Source organism: Ruditapes philippinarum, unplaced genomic scaffold (assembly GCF_026571515.1).
Source record: "Ruditapes philippinarum isolate M1 unplaced genomic scaffold, ASM2657151v2 ctg62_1_1_1_1, whole genome shotgun sequence".
Classification (NCBI taxonomy): Eukaryota; Metazoa; Mollusca; class Bivalvia; order Venerida; family Veneridae; genus Ruditapes; species Ruditapes philippinarum.
This window is the reverse complement of record NW_026865791.1, coordinates 120,955-136,159: the sequence shown is the minus strand read 5'-3', so window position 1 is coordinate 136,159 and position 15,205 is coordinate 120,955. Positions and strand designations below refer to the sequence as shown.

The following is a 15,205-nucleotide window of genomic DNA, read 5'->3' as shown; positions in this document are numbered from 1 at the left end:
ATTATTGAAAGAGAATCTATAGGATTACTAGATTTTATATCAAGTATCGATAAATGTATTATGAGATTTTTACATTGTTGAATACAATACTGAATTCACAGATGTTAAACCACTATTGTATGAGGTGCTAGCCGAGTCTGATATAGGTTTTGAAGCTGTGTACGAGTCCAATAGAATCGGTATTGTTCTCAACCATGTTTAATGATCTCTTTATTTCACACTACCATTTTTGCTATTTTTACAGAACTTCTATCTATCTTTGTTTCATCCATTACAATGAGGATTTAATATGAATTTATGAGTCTCAAAAAATAAAAACGAGGCAAGATGGGGTGCAATATGGATTTGATATGAACTTTTAGACTCTTGAAATAAGAACGAGGCTATATTGGGATGTGATAATTATGGATTTGATATGGACCTTTTGGACTCTGAAAATGAAAACATTGCTAAATTGATAGGAGTGAATAAAAAATTCTTCTGGAACATCACGCGGTGCAAATGTTGAAATTGCATTGGTTATATTTTTGAGGATATGAAATAAATGATTATATATATGATTTTTTCATGTATGTTTTTTAATTTATATGGACATATTCAAGTCTTTTCATTGCCATAATTTTGTCTCAGTGGTCGCTTGTTAATTACACCCCCCCCCAAAAAAAAAAAAAATAGATAAATAATATTAATAGAAAATTTGAATACAGCCCGACAGCTGTTTCATATGAACCCACATACAAACTTAAGGGAATGTGTGTCAATTTAATTTCTTACTGATAACATTACTGTTTTCAAGACGCTCAATAAACAAATAATAAAATGTACTTGTGTCGTGCTATTAGCGGATTTATGATGTTATAACCTTGTTAAAATGTAATTTTGTTTGTTATGATTCTCGTTAAACTTCGTAGAGAGATTCCCCATGCGTGTAACAAAAGAAGAAGATACATGGTTGAATTTTTCTGTGTTATTTTGGAATAGGTTTCTATTTACATTTTCTTGTCTTCCATAGATTTGATTGCAGCAAGTATAATCGCTTAATAAAAATTTCTGTTTAAGAGACCATATAAACTTGGAGCGTTTCGCAAGCTTTATACTAACATATTCGGTACGGGAACGTACGGAGTTTGCCGAATTAGATCGAGTTATTTTTAGATGGAGAACAATAAGACGAGCAGGTGCAACTATTATGGAGGGTGCAGACAGCATCTGCAGAAAGTAGTTTCAATGTTCATAAGACGTTAATTATGATACATATATGTATGAATTCAAGTTTTATAAGTCGTCCTAGACAAAACTGTAAATACAGATATTTGCAAATACTTATAAATTAATTTACACCCCGCTTTATTGAAAATTGCACTTTAATATTAACTGGTTTGGCATCCGACTTATCAAAGAAAAAAAAATGTTATTTGTCGATCTCGTTTTGATAATAATTTTTTTTTGCTTTTGTTTTGTTTCATAGCGGGAAGTCGTACTTGCAATCTTAGGATTCCTTTCTGTACAATGATGTCATTGGAGCTCGTGCTTAGACTTCCACATCCGGTTTGATTACCTGGCCTTTCGGGAAGTCGGCGGTACTCACCCGATAATCTTCGATCATGTCGAACTTCAAGCCTAAAGCGATGCTTGAATGCATATTAAAAAAATAAAAATAAAAGCGTTATTTCACTTCTTATTTCTAGGTGAATCACATTCAAAATTGATGATATTTCGGATATGCATATGAAATCGGAAAACCCCGGTTTATTTTGTTGTTTAGAGTGATTCAGATTGTAGTGAGATAAATGTAAAATCAATGAGCAAAGCTTGAGTGTAAATTGTTATCGATGACGTACCAGTCAATGACTTGAAATCGGAATAACAACAATATTATGTTACAGTCAGACACAAAAAAGTACATTCAACAAAGGCATGCATTGTTGCTTGCTTAGGAATAATGCAATTGTTATTCAATTCCGTTGACGCGAATGAAAAATTTTTCACCATTGCATTCGCTATCTAGGCAGACACAGTCGCCTGTTTTTCTTTGTGGTTTTAAACGCAGATAAAACACAAATAAGTAAACAAAAACATACCTTGCCTTTCAAAAGCAGAACATTGAACTTAACCTATTTTTGCTTGCAATAAAAACGTATATCTTATTTGTTTAGAACACATTTGCGGTTTTTTATTGCATTAAAATAATGTTACAGTTCGTTATAATTGCTGTTTACGTGTCTTGTTAGACATATGATGTCTTAATAGTACATAATATTTTATGGGAGAAAGGAACTGAGAATAATGATGCCCTAGTTTAAGTATTATTTAATAGACATTATGATGAAACATGATTCAAAACATCTTAAATTACAAAGCACAATAACATGTTATTATTACTATAAAGGTTTTAAGGTTTTACACCAGTGGTCACGTGATGTGGTTACGTCACAAACTTCAGCGTCACATAGTCTCTCAGTGTAAATATTCTAGTACAGGGGCTGCTTACGTAGAACTACCATATTTTATCAAGCTTTTATGTAACGCTCTTATAGAGAATAATAGGTTAGTGCCGTGGATGGAGAAAGTTTATCTGGCGAGGCGGAGGAATTTATTGGGTGAGCCGAAGGCGAATCCAATAAATTCCGGAGCAGAGCCAGATAAACTTTCTCCATCCACGGCACCAATCTATTATTCTATTTATCCTGTCACCGTTTTTTTAAAGAATTTTATTAGGCAAACTTCCTTTAATCACACTATCGAAAATGTTTCTATATAAACAAAGAAGGCCCGAAGCGTGCATTATTCTACAACAATGCACTCGCCATTCTTATTATCTCCCTGTGTATTTTCACATTGAGGGCGCCATTTTGTTTGAAAAATGTGAGAAATATAAACAATTTTTTGTCGAATTTTGTTGTGAAAACTATCTAGAATGGAAGAAAATGGTCTAACTAAGAAAATGAATTCGAACACCAATATCTTTTATTCAGTCGTTTACGCTGTACAGACGTTTAAAGTATTGTTTACGTGACGTCACAATGTAGCGCCAAACAGCACGTGCAAAACAATCAAATCAAGTACGCTATTTTAAAGCAGCATGCCTTCAGATTTATGCTTATTTTCATGAAAATTTTGAAATTTAACCACCAAACAAAAAGCTTATTTTCATGAAAAATTTGAAATTTAACCACCAAACATAAAGTCCAACAATATTACAATAATTATATTTTTTCTTGAAAAGTAGTTCGGCAAAGAGGTGCCCATTCATGCATACCACGTGATCAAGTGCCGTAGATCAGTAAAAATATACGGCACCTTGTTATCGGGCCGAAATTGATACAAGTGACAGGATAAATTAAACTATAGCAGTTCTTGAGCTCACACGTCTCACGGTAAACAAATCGGCGTCAGCGGCGTCAACTTTAAAGTGTGTGGGTCATTAGCAGATTGGTAGAACGCTTTGAGCCTATCAACAGTGTAATAAGATAATATACATGTAATTATAACTAACATATAAATTATAACTAACATATACATCACCTAGTACAGTGTTTATGATTTTGCGTCTTTTACAAAGCAATCGTATGCAGATATGGATTTTCTATATTCTTAGAAAATAATTATCATTTGAGTAAGTTTGCAAGCACTTACCATCCTTTCCCACTTATGGCAATTGTATTTTTACACCCGATAAACTAAACCGATTACGGCTCAGACTGTATCTAACACAAGTCTGCAAGAAGTGCGAAGTTATCTAATTAACGGCAGGTGCATCGTTTTAAATGACGAAAACAGTAACTGCAATATCTGCAGCTTTAAGACAGGGAAGTAAATGATATCACGAGGTTTTGTCAAGGCATATATGAATAGTTGATACAATTTCAATTTCAAACTATGCCTTAACTAATGACTACTACCTGAAATGGATATACTTTACGAGTGTTTCTTAGATATCAGTGAAATAAGTACAGTCCCGTGCTAGTTTGTTGATACGTGCAGTCGTATACATACCCTAAAATTCGTGCCACTCATTTTTTTTCTATTTTGTTTTTAAAATTCATGGTTCAAGTGGTTGAAGTTTTTATCAAAAAGAAAAACAGACAGTAAAACAAATCAATCCTTTGTAATTGATAAATGATTACATAATTGTAGTATAAAATGAATCATGTATTCATACAAAACTTACAAATGAGTAAAATGATATGTGACTTAACGGACTGAGAGCTACTTTGCACCTGTAGTAATGATTTGTAAAATCAATATTTTGAGAGAGAAACGAACTAGAACAAAACGAGTCCCTTGATATCAATTCTAGGTCAATGCATATTTTACAATGTAAGTCATCGTTTAGATAGCACTTACATGACCTGCTCGCGAAAATTCGGATCATTTCACCAGTTTCCGCGACCTTAAAGATAAATTTACTGGATTGACGGAAAAACATTGTTTGAGTGTTTGAGAAACGATGACAAATATTAAAATGAAAAATAAATAACAGTGTATTTTCTTAATTTGCAATATTGACACGTTTTTTTTTCCCGCAATATAGAATTATTTCTATTAAAACGGTTTTTTTTTTGTTTTTTGTTGTTGTTTTTTTCAGTTGTTTTTTGTATTCTGAAATATCAACGTAGTTTCCTTCTATAAAACTTGGAAATATTTCATATTTTAAGCAATCGCAATCCTTTTTTAACTTTTACCCGTAATTTTTGTTTCATTTCGTGTTTCATAATTAAACGTTACTTCCCGATTCAGTTTTTTTAATGGTTCGATACATTTCTTCTCTCACAATTCCTTTTGAACTTTGACTCTACATATTTGTTATAAAAATAGTGTTTTATTTGTGTTTTATCAAGTGTTACTTCCCGATTTATGTTTTAAATGTTTATATACATTTCTTCTCTCAGTCATGTACGTAATATTTGTTTTGAAATCGATTTTGTATCGGTTGGGTGCATATAAGTATTAATTATTTACATGTCAATGGTTTTGAAATTGTAATTGTTTTAACTTCATGCACTATAAACATGCATCACAAAACAGTGTGGTTTTTAGAACTTGTAAGAGGAAAGAAATTAACGAGTTTCGACATGGCTGTAGCTTTCTTTAATTATAAGCACAAAGTGGATGTTCCGTGCCAGTTTTTACATATCGGTGTCTTTTTTTTTTTTTTTTTTTTTTGATTGTTTTTTTTTTTTTTTTTTTTTAATCGAGTTAAGTTCAATTAAACTTTAAAAAATGTATATGCATGGAAAATATAATAGTGATAATTGATATAGTATGGGTAAACGTAATTCAAGTTTTTAACATTTTATGTAGCGGATGTCATATAAGTACTTCAACTTAGAAACTCCAAAATTGATCTTTAACTTTACCAAGCTGAATTTGTACAATAGACATATCAAGATCTGAAGCCTGAACATTGCATTTTTTAAATTTTTTGGATGTACTCGATGACCTTGCTCTGAATATTAGTGACATTTACATTATATCTTGTATGGAGATTTTTTTAAATCGTATTCGAGTCAGTAACTGTGAAATTATACAGTGCAATGAGTCACTCTCAAGCACTGATTGCACATGTTTAGCATTGAACCGTAATCCTTTATTTTGCAAAGCGTGAGCCATACTGTTTTAATCTTTTTCATGAACTTCCGGTTGTGCGCAACATTTACCGGAAACAGATGCACCAATAAAATAAAAACCATACACTTCAGTTGAGATTTATATGAATTAATGTTCGTGTTAAAATGTTGTTAAAGATGATGTTAAAGTCGTAGAAATATTTGATGGGCGTTAAGACACTGTCTATTTTGATTTAAAAATGCACAGTAAAGGTTTGTCAAGAAAAAAAATAGACAGAGGTAACATATATATAATAAAAGGGTTTCACAGCAGAATGACTTTGCACCCGAATAAATTGCTTTAACTTTCTATACAGTGTCATGTATTGTTATTTTCTGAATCTGGTCTTGTACTATTGTCTTGTACTGTTATTGTTTCTTAAGGTATTGTACTGTTTTTATATTAATACCATTTTCTCGATTGTTGTTAGTTTGTACGGATGTTTTAGGTCTCATCATTTCTGTAATATTGTCTGTGTTCATTTGAAATATGTTCAGTTCAAATGAGCTCTTCTATTCTTGGCATTTATAATTAGTTGCGTAAGAATTGGTTTGGAAGATTTATCTTCGACAATGTATTAATAATTGTTATAGCTCTACTGATTTTAACTCATAAATATAACTTTCTACCGGTAGTCATAAGTCTATCTATCTAAAAAGTAAAAACGAATTTCATAATCGAATGTATTAGGATTGCGCATCTATGGTGGCTGGTTTGTGCCATTTGTGTTTTCGACCCTCGACCCCGCGAAGCCAAAAGTCGAGAATAAGCAAAATAAAATGACGGGGTCGCGGGGCGCAAACATGCTACTTAGCGGGGGCGAAATTTAATCAATAAAACTTCACATGCGGGGGCGCGGGTGAGATTTAAGAAATAAAACGGCAATGTCGCGGAGCGAAAATACGAATAGCACAAATCAACCACCATACACATCCAATATATCAAGTCAAAATATATTAAGGCAAGATATCGTGTTGATTATTCGGATAGTCATTGAATCTTTTGCAAAAGTATGTCTTGGCTATTGGTTTGTCCAAATAGCATATGCCGGTGAATAAATTTGTTTTACCAAAACATCCCTGTTCTATATTATATTAGGTATAGCTCCAATGGGTTCCGTTCGGCCTCCACAATAAAGCCCTCATTTGGAATGAAATGAAATAGAAAAAAAATCCAACATTTTGCGTAAACAGTAAACATGTCTTGTTGTCTGGAATATATATCAGTCTAGAGTTTATACGTATTTAGATGTTTTTTCCGTTACATGTGCCCTTTGGTAATAGAACACGGATGTAAATACAACAACAATCAGACTTTCGTTAAATAAATATTTTTAAGTTTTATTCTTATATTGAACGTCATCGTAATTGTAGCCAATGGGATCAATGTTCAAAACATTCATTTAGTATGGCTAGAGTTTTATGATCAATTATCTGGCAATCTACAATCTGATGATAATATGACGCCTCTGCGAGATTATAATCATTGGCTTAATGATAATGATAATCACGTATGTCATTGAACTCTCTGACGAGCACTCTTAAAGTATCATAATTATAAATAGTCGTATTACTTCGGCAAACTTCGACACTTTCCGTAGTTTATGTTAATTTATAAAGCAGTTAGTGTAATTAAGATTTGTATTGCTCGTGGTCACTTGACGCTTTTTTGATATTTATTCCAATATAGTCGTTGAAAGTTGAGAATTTTGAAGGCGCAAAAATTGTTTGTTATCTGAAAAAAGTGTTTATTTTGCAATCTTTACGATATAGAGGACGGATATCATTTACTTAATGTAATGAATGTTGTATATATTTTTTATTTTGATGAACTGCTTATACATGTATAAAAGTCAGATCATATTTGATAAGACCATGATGTTGATAAATTCCTTCATTAATTGTAAACAGTAAACTTCATTTGTGAATTTTGTTAGTTTGCTGTTTAAAATATATTGTGAAAGTAAAATCTTCATTATGAGTTAATCATATTTTAAGAAATTAGGCTTGTATTTAGTGATTAATTCGACCTTTTCCTTTGTAAATATTCCAAGTTAAAGGCTTTTCTCTCTCTCTTTTTATACAATGAAGAAAGCTTTCAATAGAAGTGCATATATATACAATATATTCAAGTATCCAAATGACTTAAGTACCAAATTCATTTTCAGGTATTCAGAGATCTACTGATCTTTCTTTCTTCTGGTCTATGTAAATCATAAGAAATCTGTCTCCAGAATATATATCAATATATTTGTTTTCAAGAATAGCTCTATGTGACACTTATCATTGATATTCTTTGTATAAGTATACCATTTTGTCAAAATCTACAGTTCTTTGTCTCTGTCTTATTTCTGATATTTCGAGAACTGCAATGCTATTGGCAGACTTAACTTGTGGATCAATAGATTTTGAGACGCCAAGACCATCATTTTAAGCCCACGTATGGCCCTAATTCGTTTCGATTGCCTTCAAGGAATGCTTGATGTTTAGATTTTAGGCATTTTGATAGATTACGGACCGATTGTAACCAGTAATTTTAGAGAAAAAAGCAGGCAAAAGAGAAAGATGTTATGTGTTTTTTCAATTATTTTTTAAGGCGTTTGTATAATATGCGGAGCTTTCTGCAATGTGTTTGTGTGCATATTGCACGCATAGTTTATGCATGAACTATAATCAGTTTGCTAGATTTCACATATTTCGTAATAGATTTTATCCAAAAATTATTTTTATTATTATAAAGCAATCGTATTATTGCAGAATAAGGGAAATATTTCTCTGTTTTTGTGCTGGTATTTTAACTATCACGAAATATGTGAATGAACACACTTTGTATTTTCTTATCCACATACAGATTTGATTTAGATTTGTTTTACTTAAAGATTATTTTAAGAATTTTCTCTACCTTACACCTTTATATATCTTGGTTAACTATTTGTTAAACAGGTTTAATATCACTACAATTTGCACATATCAGTTAAAATTATTCTTGAATAGTTTTCTTTTATCAATTTTCATACATAATGTCGCGGATAAAACGTCCATCCAACTTTTCCTGGGGCTTATTTCTATCGTATTAATATACGTTAAAGTGTATGTATGTGAGAAGTTAGCAGTGAACAGTGAGCTAAGCAAAAAGGCATTTCAATTTATATAGGGAAGGTAATGATCTGCTGTAATGCTCAGCTGTTTTGGGCATCTAGCAGGGCAATTCTAAATATAGTGTAAAATGCTCTGCTGCAATACTCAGCTGTCTTGGTAATCTAGCAGAGCATTCCTAGCTTTAGTGAAAAAATGCTCTGCTGGAACGCTCAGCTGGCTAGGCAATCTAGCAGTGCATTACTAAATATAGTGTTAAAATGCTCTGCTGGAATGCACAGCTGGCTAGCTAAGCTGGCTAGGCAATCTAGCAGGGCATTACTAAATATAGTGTAAAAATGCTCTGCTGTAATGCTAAGCTGGCTAGGCAATATAGCAGGACATTACTAAATATAGTGTACAAATGCTATTCTGGAATGCTAAGCTGGCTAGGCAATCTAGCAGGGCATTACTTAATATAGTGTAAAAATGCTCTGCTGGAATGCTAAGCTGGCTAGGCAATCTAGCAGGGCATTCCTAAATAAAGTGAAAAAATGCTCTGCTGGAAAGCTAAGCTGGCTAGGCAATCTACCAGAGCATTACTTAATATAGTGTAAAAATGCTCTGCTGGAATGCTAAGCTGGGTAGGCAATCTACCAGGACATTACTAAATACAGTGTAAAAATGCTTTGCTGGAATGCCAAGCTGGGTAGGCAATCTAGCAGGACATTACTAAATACAGTGTAAAAATGCTCTGCTGGAATGCTAAGCTGGCTAGGCAATCTAGCAGAGCATTACTAAATATATTGAACAAATGCTTTTCTGGAATGCTAAGCTGGCTAGGCAATCTAGCAGGACATTACTTAATATAGTGTACAAATGCTATTCTGGAATGCTAAGCTGGCTAGGCAATCTAGCAGGGCATTACTAAATATAGTGTAAAAATGCTCTGCTGGAATGCTAAGCTGGGTAAGCAATCTAGCAGGACATTACTAAATACAGTGTAAAAATGCTCTGCTGGAATGCTAAGCTGGCTAGGTAATCTAGCAGAGCACTACTAAATATATTGAACAAATGCTTTTCTGGAATGCTAAGCTGGCTAGGCAATCTAGCAGGACATTACTAAATACAGTGTAAAAATGCTCTGCTGGAATGCTAAGCTGGCTAGGCAATCTAGCAGAGCATTACTAAATATATTGAACAAATGCTTTTCTGGAATGCTAAGCTGGCTAGGCAATCTAGCAGGACATTACTAAATACAGTGTAAAAATGCTCTGCTGGAATGCTAAGCTGGCTAGGCAATCTAGCAGAGCATTACTAAATATATTGAACAAATGCTTTTCTGGAATGCTAAGCTGGCTAGGCAATCTAGCAGGACATTACTAAATACAGTGTAAAAATGCTCTGCTGGAATGCTAAGCTGGCTAGGCAATCTAGCAGAGCATCACTAAATATATTGAACAAATGCTTTTCTGGAATGCTAAGCTGGCTAGGCAATCTAGCAGAGCATTACTAAATATATTGAACAAATGCTTTTCTGGAATGCTAAGCTGGCTAGGCAATCTAGCAGGGCATTACTAAATATAGTGTAAAATGCTCTGCTTGAATGCTAAGCTGGCTAGGCAATCTAGCAGGGCATTACTAAATATAGTGTAAAAATGCTCTGCTGGCATGCTAAGCTGGCTAGGCAATCTAGCAGGGCATTCCTAAATAAAGTGTAAAAATGCTCTGGTGGAATGCTAAGCTGCTAGGCAATCTAGCAGAGCATTACGAAATATAGTGCAAAAATGCTCTGCTGGAATGCTAAGCTGGCTAGGCAATCTAGCAGGGCATTACTAAATAAAGTGTTAAAATGCTCTGCAGGAATGCTCAGCTGGCTAGGCACTATAGCAGAGCATTCCTTAATATAGTGAAAAAATGCTCTGGTGGAATGCTCTGGTAGAATGCTCAGCTGGCTAGGCAATCTAGCAGGGCATTACTAAATAAGGTGTAAAAATGCTCTGGTGGAATGCTAAGCTGGCTAGGCAATCTAGCAAGGCATTCCGAAATATAGTTAAAAAATGCTCTGGTGGAATGCTCAGTTGGCAGACTGATTCTGAGTTCCAGGATTTATTGTTGCCAAAGTTTTATTGACATTTTCGACTTCTAGGCAATTCTGAGGCACTCGCAGACTTTCAGGAATTTTCGTGCAAATAGAAATAATGATATTTTTGACTTCTAAGGACTTTTAAGAGACTATTTCATTGTCCTGCGGCTTTTTGAAGGACACTCGCAGACTTTCAGGAAGTTTGGTGCCAATGCTGATATTGACAAATAAGACTTCTAGGGACCCTCAAGAGTCCATTTTGGTCGTCTGCCATTGATTCTTGGACACTCGCAGACTTTCAGGAATTTTGGTGCCAATGCTGATATTGACAATTTAGACTTCTAGGGACCCTCAAGAGTCCATTTTGGTCGTCTGCCATTGATTCTTGGACACTCTCAGACTTTCAGGAATGGTTGGTGCCAATGGAAATATTCATATTTTTGACTTCTAGGGACCTTTAAGAGTCCATTTCATTGGCCTGCAGCGTATTGTTGGACACTCGCAGACTTTCAGGAAAGTTTGGTGCCAATAGAGATGATGGCAATTTTTACTTCTAGGGACCCGCCAGAGTCCATTTTTATGGTCAGCGACTGAATCTGGGACATTCGCAGACTTTCAGGAATCTCTGGTGCCAATGGAGATAATGACATTTTTGACATCCCAGAGTTCATTTCGCTGGTCTGCGACTGATTTTGGGACACTTGCAGACTTTCAGGAACTTTGATGCCAATAGAGATAATGACATTTCTGACATTTAGGGAACCGCCAGAGTACATTTCTTGGGTCTGCGACTGATTCCTTGAGACTCGCAGACTTTCAGGATGTTTAGTGCCATTGCAGATCATGACTTTTTTACTTTTAAGGACCCCTTAGTCATAAGCAGAGCATTTTTACCCTAAAATGTCATTATCTGCATTAGCACCAAAAATTTCTGAAAGTCTGCAAGTGCCCTATATTCAGTCGCAGACCAACAAAAAAGACTCTGGATGGTCAAAAATGTCATAAATTGTAATTATCTCTATTGGCACCAACAATTCCTGAAAGTCTGTGACTGTCCAGGATTAAGTCGCAGACCAAAAAAATGGACCCTGGATGGTCCCTAGAAGTACAATATGTCATTATCTGCCTTGACATCAAAAAATCCTGAAAGTCTGTGAGTGCCTCAGAATCAGTCGCAGACCAATAAAATGGATTCAGAAAGGTCCCAATAAGTCAGAAATATCATTTTCTGCATTGACACCACAATTCCTGAAAGTCTGAGAGTGACTCAGAATCAGTCGCAGACCAACGAAATAGACTCAGGAGGGTCCTTTTGAAGTAAAAATGTCATTATCTCCATTGGCACCGACAATTTCTGAAAGTCTGCGAGTGTTCCAGAAACATTCACAGACCAACGAAATGGACTCTGGATGGTCCTATAAATTCACAAATGTCATTTTATGCATTAATACCAAAAATTCCTGAAAGTCTGCGATCGTCCAAGAATCAGTCGGAGACCAAAGAAATAGACACTTGAGGGTCCCGTAGAAGTAAAAAATGTCATTATCTGCATTGGCACTAAATATTTCAGAAAGTCTACGAGTGCCAAATAAAAAGTTGTATACAAACGAAATGTATACTTTATTTAAGAATGCCCTGCTAGTTTGCCTAGACAGCTCAGCATTCCGGCAGAATATTTTTACACTAATTTTCAGAATGCTTTGCTGGATTGCCTAGCCAGCTGAGCATTTTTAACACTATATTTAGGAATGCCCTGCTAGACTGCTAAGCTAGCTGAGCATACCAGCAGAGCATTTTTCGCACTATATTTTGGAACACTCTGCTAGATTGCTTAGCCAGCTGAGCTTGCCAGCAGATCATTTTTACACTATATTTAGGAATGCTCTGCTGGATTGCCTAGCCAGCTGAGCATTTTTAACACTATATTTAGGAATGCCCTTCTAGATTGCCTAGCCAGCTGAGCAATTCAGCAGAGCATTTTTACACTATATTTTGGAATGTTCCGCTAGATTGCTTAGCCAGCTGAGCATTACAGCTAAGCATTTTTACACTATATTTAGGAATGCCTTGCTAGGTTGCCTAGCCAGCTGAGCATACGAGCAGATCATGTTTACACTAAATTTTGGAATGCCCCGCTAGATTGCTTAGCCAGCTGAGCATAACAGCAGAGCATTTTTACACTATATTTTGGAATGCCCCGCTAGATCGCTTAGCCAGCTGAGCATAACAGCAGAGCTTTTTACACTATTTTGGAATGCTCCGCTAGATTGCTTAACCATCTGAGTATAACAGCAGAGTTTTTTACACTATATTTAGGAATGCCCTGCTAGATTGCCTAGCCAGCTGAGCATACGAGCAGAGCATTGTTACGCTATATTTTGGAACGCCCCGCTAGATTGCCTAGCCAGCTGAGCATACCAGCAGAGCATTTTTACACTATATTTAGTAATGGCCTGCTAGATTGCTTACCCAGCTGAGCATACCAGCAAAGCATTTCTACACTATATTTTGGAATGTTCTGCTAGATTGCTTAGCCAGCTGAGCATTACAGCTAAGCATTTTTACACTATATTTAGGAATGCCTTGCTAGGTTGCCTAGCCAGCTGAGCATACGAGCAGATCATGTTTACACTATATTTTGGAATGCCCCGCTAGATTGCTTAGCCTGCTGAGCATAACAGCAGAGCATTTTTACACTATATTTTGGAATGCCCCGCTAGATCGCTTAGCCAGCTAAGCATAACAGCAGAGCTTTTTACACTATTTTGGAATGCTCCGCTAGATTGCTTAACCAGCTGAGTATAACAGCAGAGTTTTTACACTATATTTAGGAATGCCCTGCTAGATTGCCTAGCCAGCTGAGCATACCAGCAGAGCATTGTTACGCTATATTTTGGAACGCCCCGCTAGATTGCCTAGCCAGCTGAGCATACCAGCATCGCATTTTTACACTATATTTAGTAATGGCCTGCTAGATTGCTTACCCAGCTGAGCATACCAGCAAAGCATTTCTACACTTCATTTTGGAATGCTCTGCTAGATTGCTTACCCAGCTGAGCATAACAGCAGATCATTGATTTCCCTATATAAATCGTAATGCCTTTTTGCTTAGCTCACTGTTAACTGCTAACTTCTCACATACAAAGTGTATTAGCTATACATCTGCTGTAAGAAAAATATATTTTGAATTTTGAAAAAAAGTACTTCTAAAATACCTGTATGTAAGCAATATGATTGCATGGTTTCTTTAAAACAAATGACACATGCAGAAAAACATAGCTTAACCGTTAAAATCCTACTCAAAGTGGTAGCATAATATTTTGTTCTGAAACAGTTTATTCATTCATGCGTGTTAAATAAAAGAGACATTCTGTTAAAACTCATTCAACAGTCAATCATAATATAATGAGAACAACATATTTTTATAGTTTATAATTTTTATAAAAAAAACCCATTACATATTACTTTATACCATTTAACGGACCTTAACAATGATTATAGTTTTTTAAGATGTTTCGCTTTTTTTATGTACAATGGATATTACCACAAACAAAATCAGACAATAACGCGTTGCAAAAGACAGTGTGCACTTGGTTACATGGAAATGTTGTAAACTTAGCAAATAAGAATCATATTTGGTATCAAAATTGGCAGAACTGTATTGACTACACGATGATTTATATCTAATTGAAATTTTATTATTATCGTAATTTTGATTACGTGGGATTTTTGATTACAGCTTAGTGGTGAAAAATAAAATTGAAGAATTGCACCATTTGTAAATGCGTTCCTTAAAATTTTGAATGGAACATCATATGGCGTTACGTCAGGTCCATGCAGTCACGAACATTTCTGTTGATCCATAATAATAATAATAATAATAATAATAATAATAATAATAATAATAATAATAATAATAATAATAATGATAATAAGAATAATAATATTATAATAATAATAATAATAATAATGATAATAATAAAAACGTTAACAATCACAATTTTGCAACTTTTAATTTATTAACCAAACCCTTGAAAGGTCAATGCATTTCTGAACATTTTTATACCAAATTAATTACTTTGCTCATGTATTTAATATACAAAATTTCCAAGCACAGGCACACGTTCTTTTGCTACTGAGTATATTTGGCATTTATCATTCTTTAAGTGACAGATGCTTAAGCGTCCAAGAAGCGTAAACGCTTATTTTCTTTTAAGAAACCAAATCTGTGCGACCGTATGATCTGTAGAATCAATTTATGGTTTATTCTAATTTCATCACGGGAATACCTTGGAATATCTGACTAGAAATATATGCTATGAGAAAACTAATAAGGATAACATCAAACAGTGCACAAATTATGTTAATCATTACGTAAATCACTTAAAATGGAAAAACCTACAAAGAAATATTCTCATAATAATATTGGACATCA

The 15,205-nt window shown here is 34.5% G+C and overlaps 1 protein-coding gene across 4 annotated transcripts in view; it reads left to right on the top strand.

The window, feature by feature from the left end:
• The window catches only part of LOC132730353 (potassium voltage-gated channel subfamily B member 2-like), a 131,136-nt gene that overhangs the window by 62,303 nt on the left and 53,628 nt on the right, over nt 1–15,205 (top strand). The window lies entirely within an intron of this gene.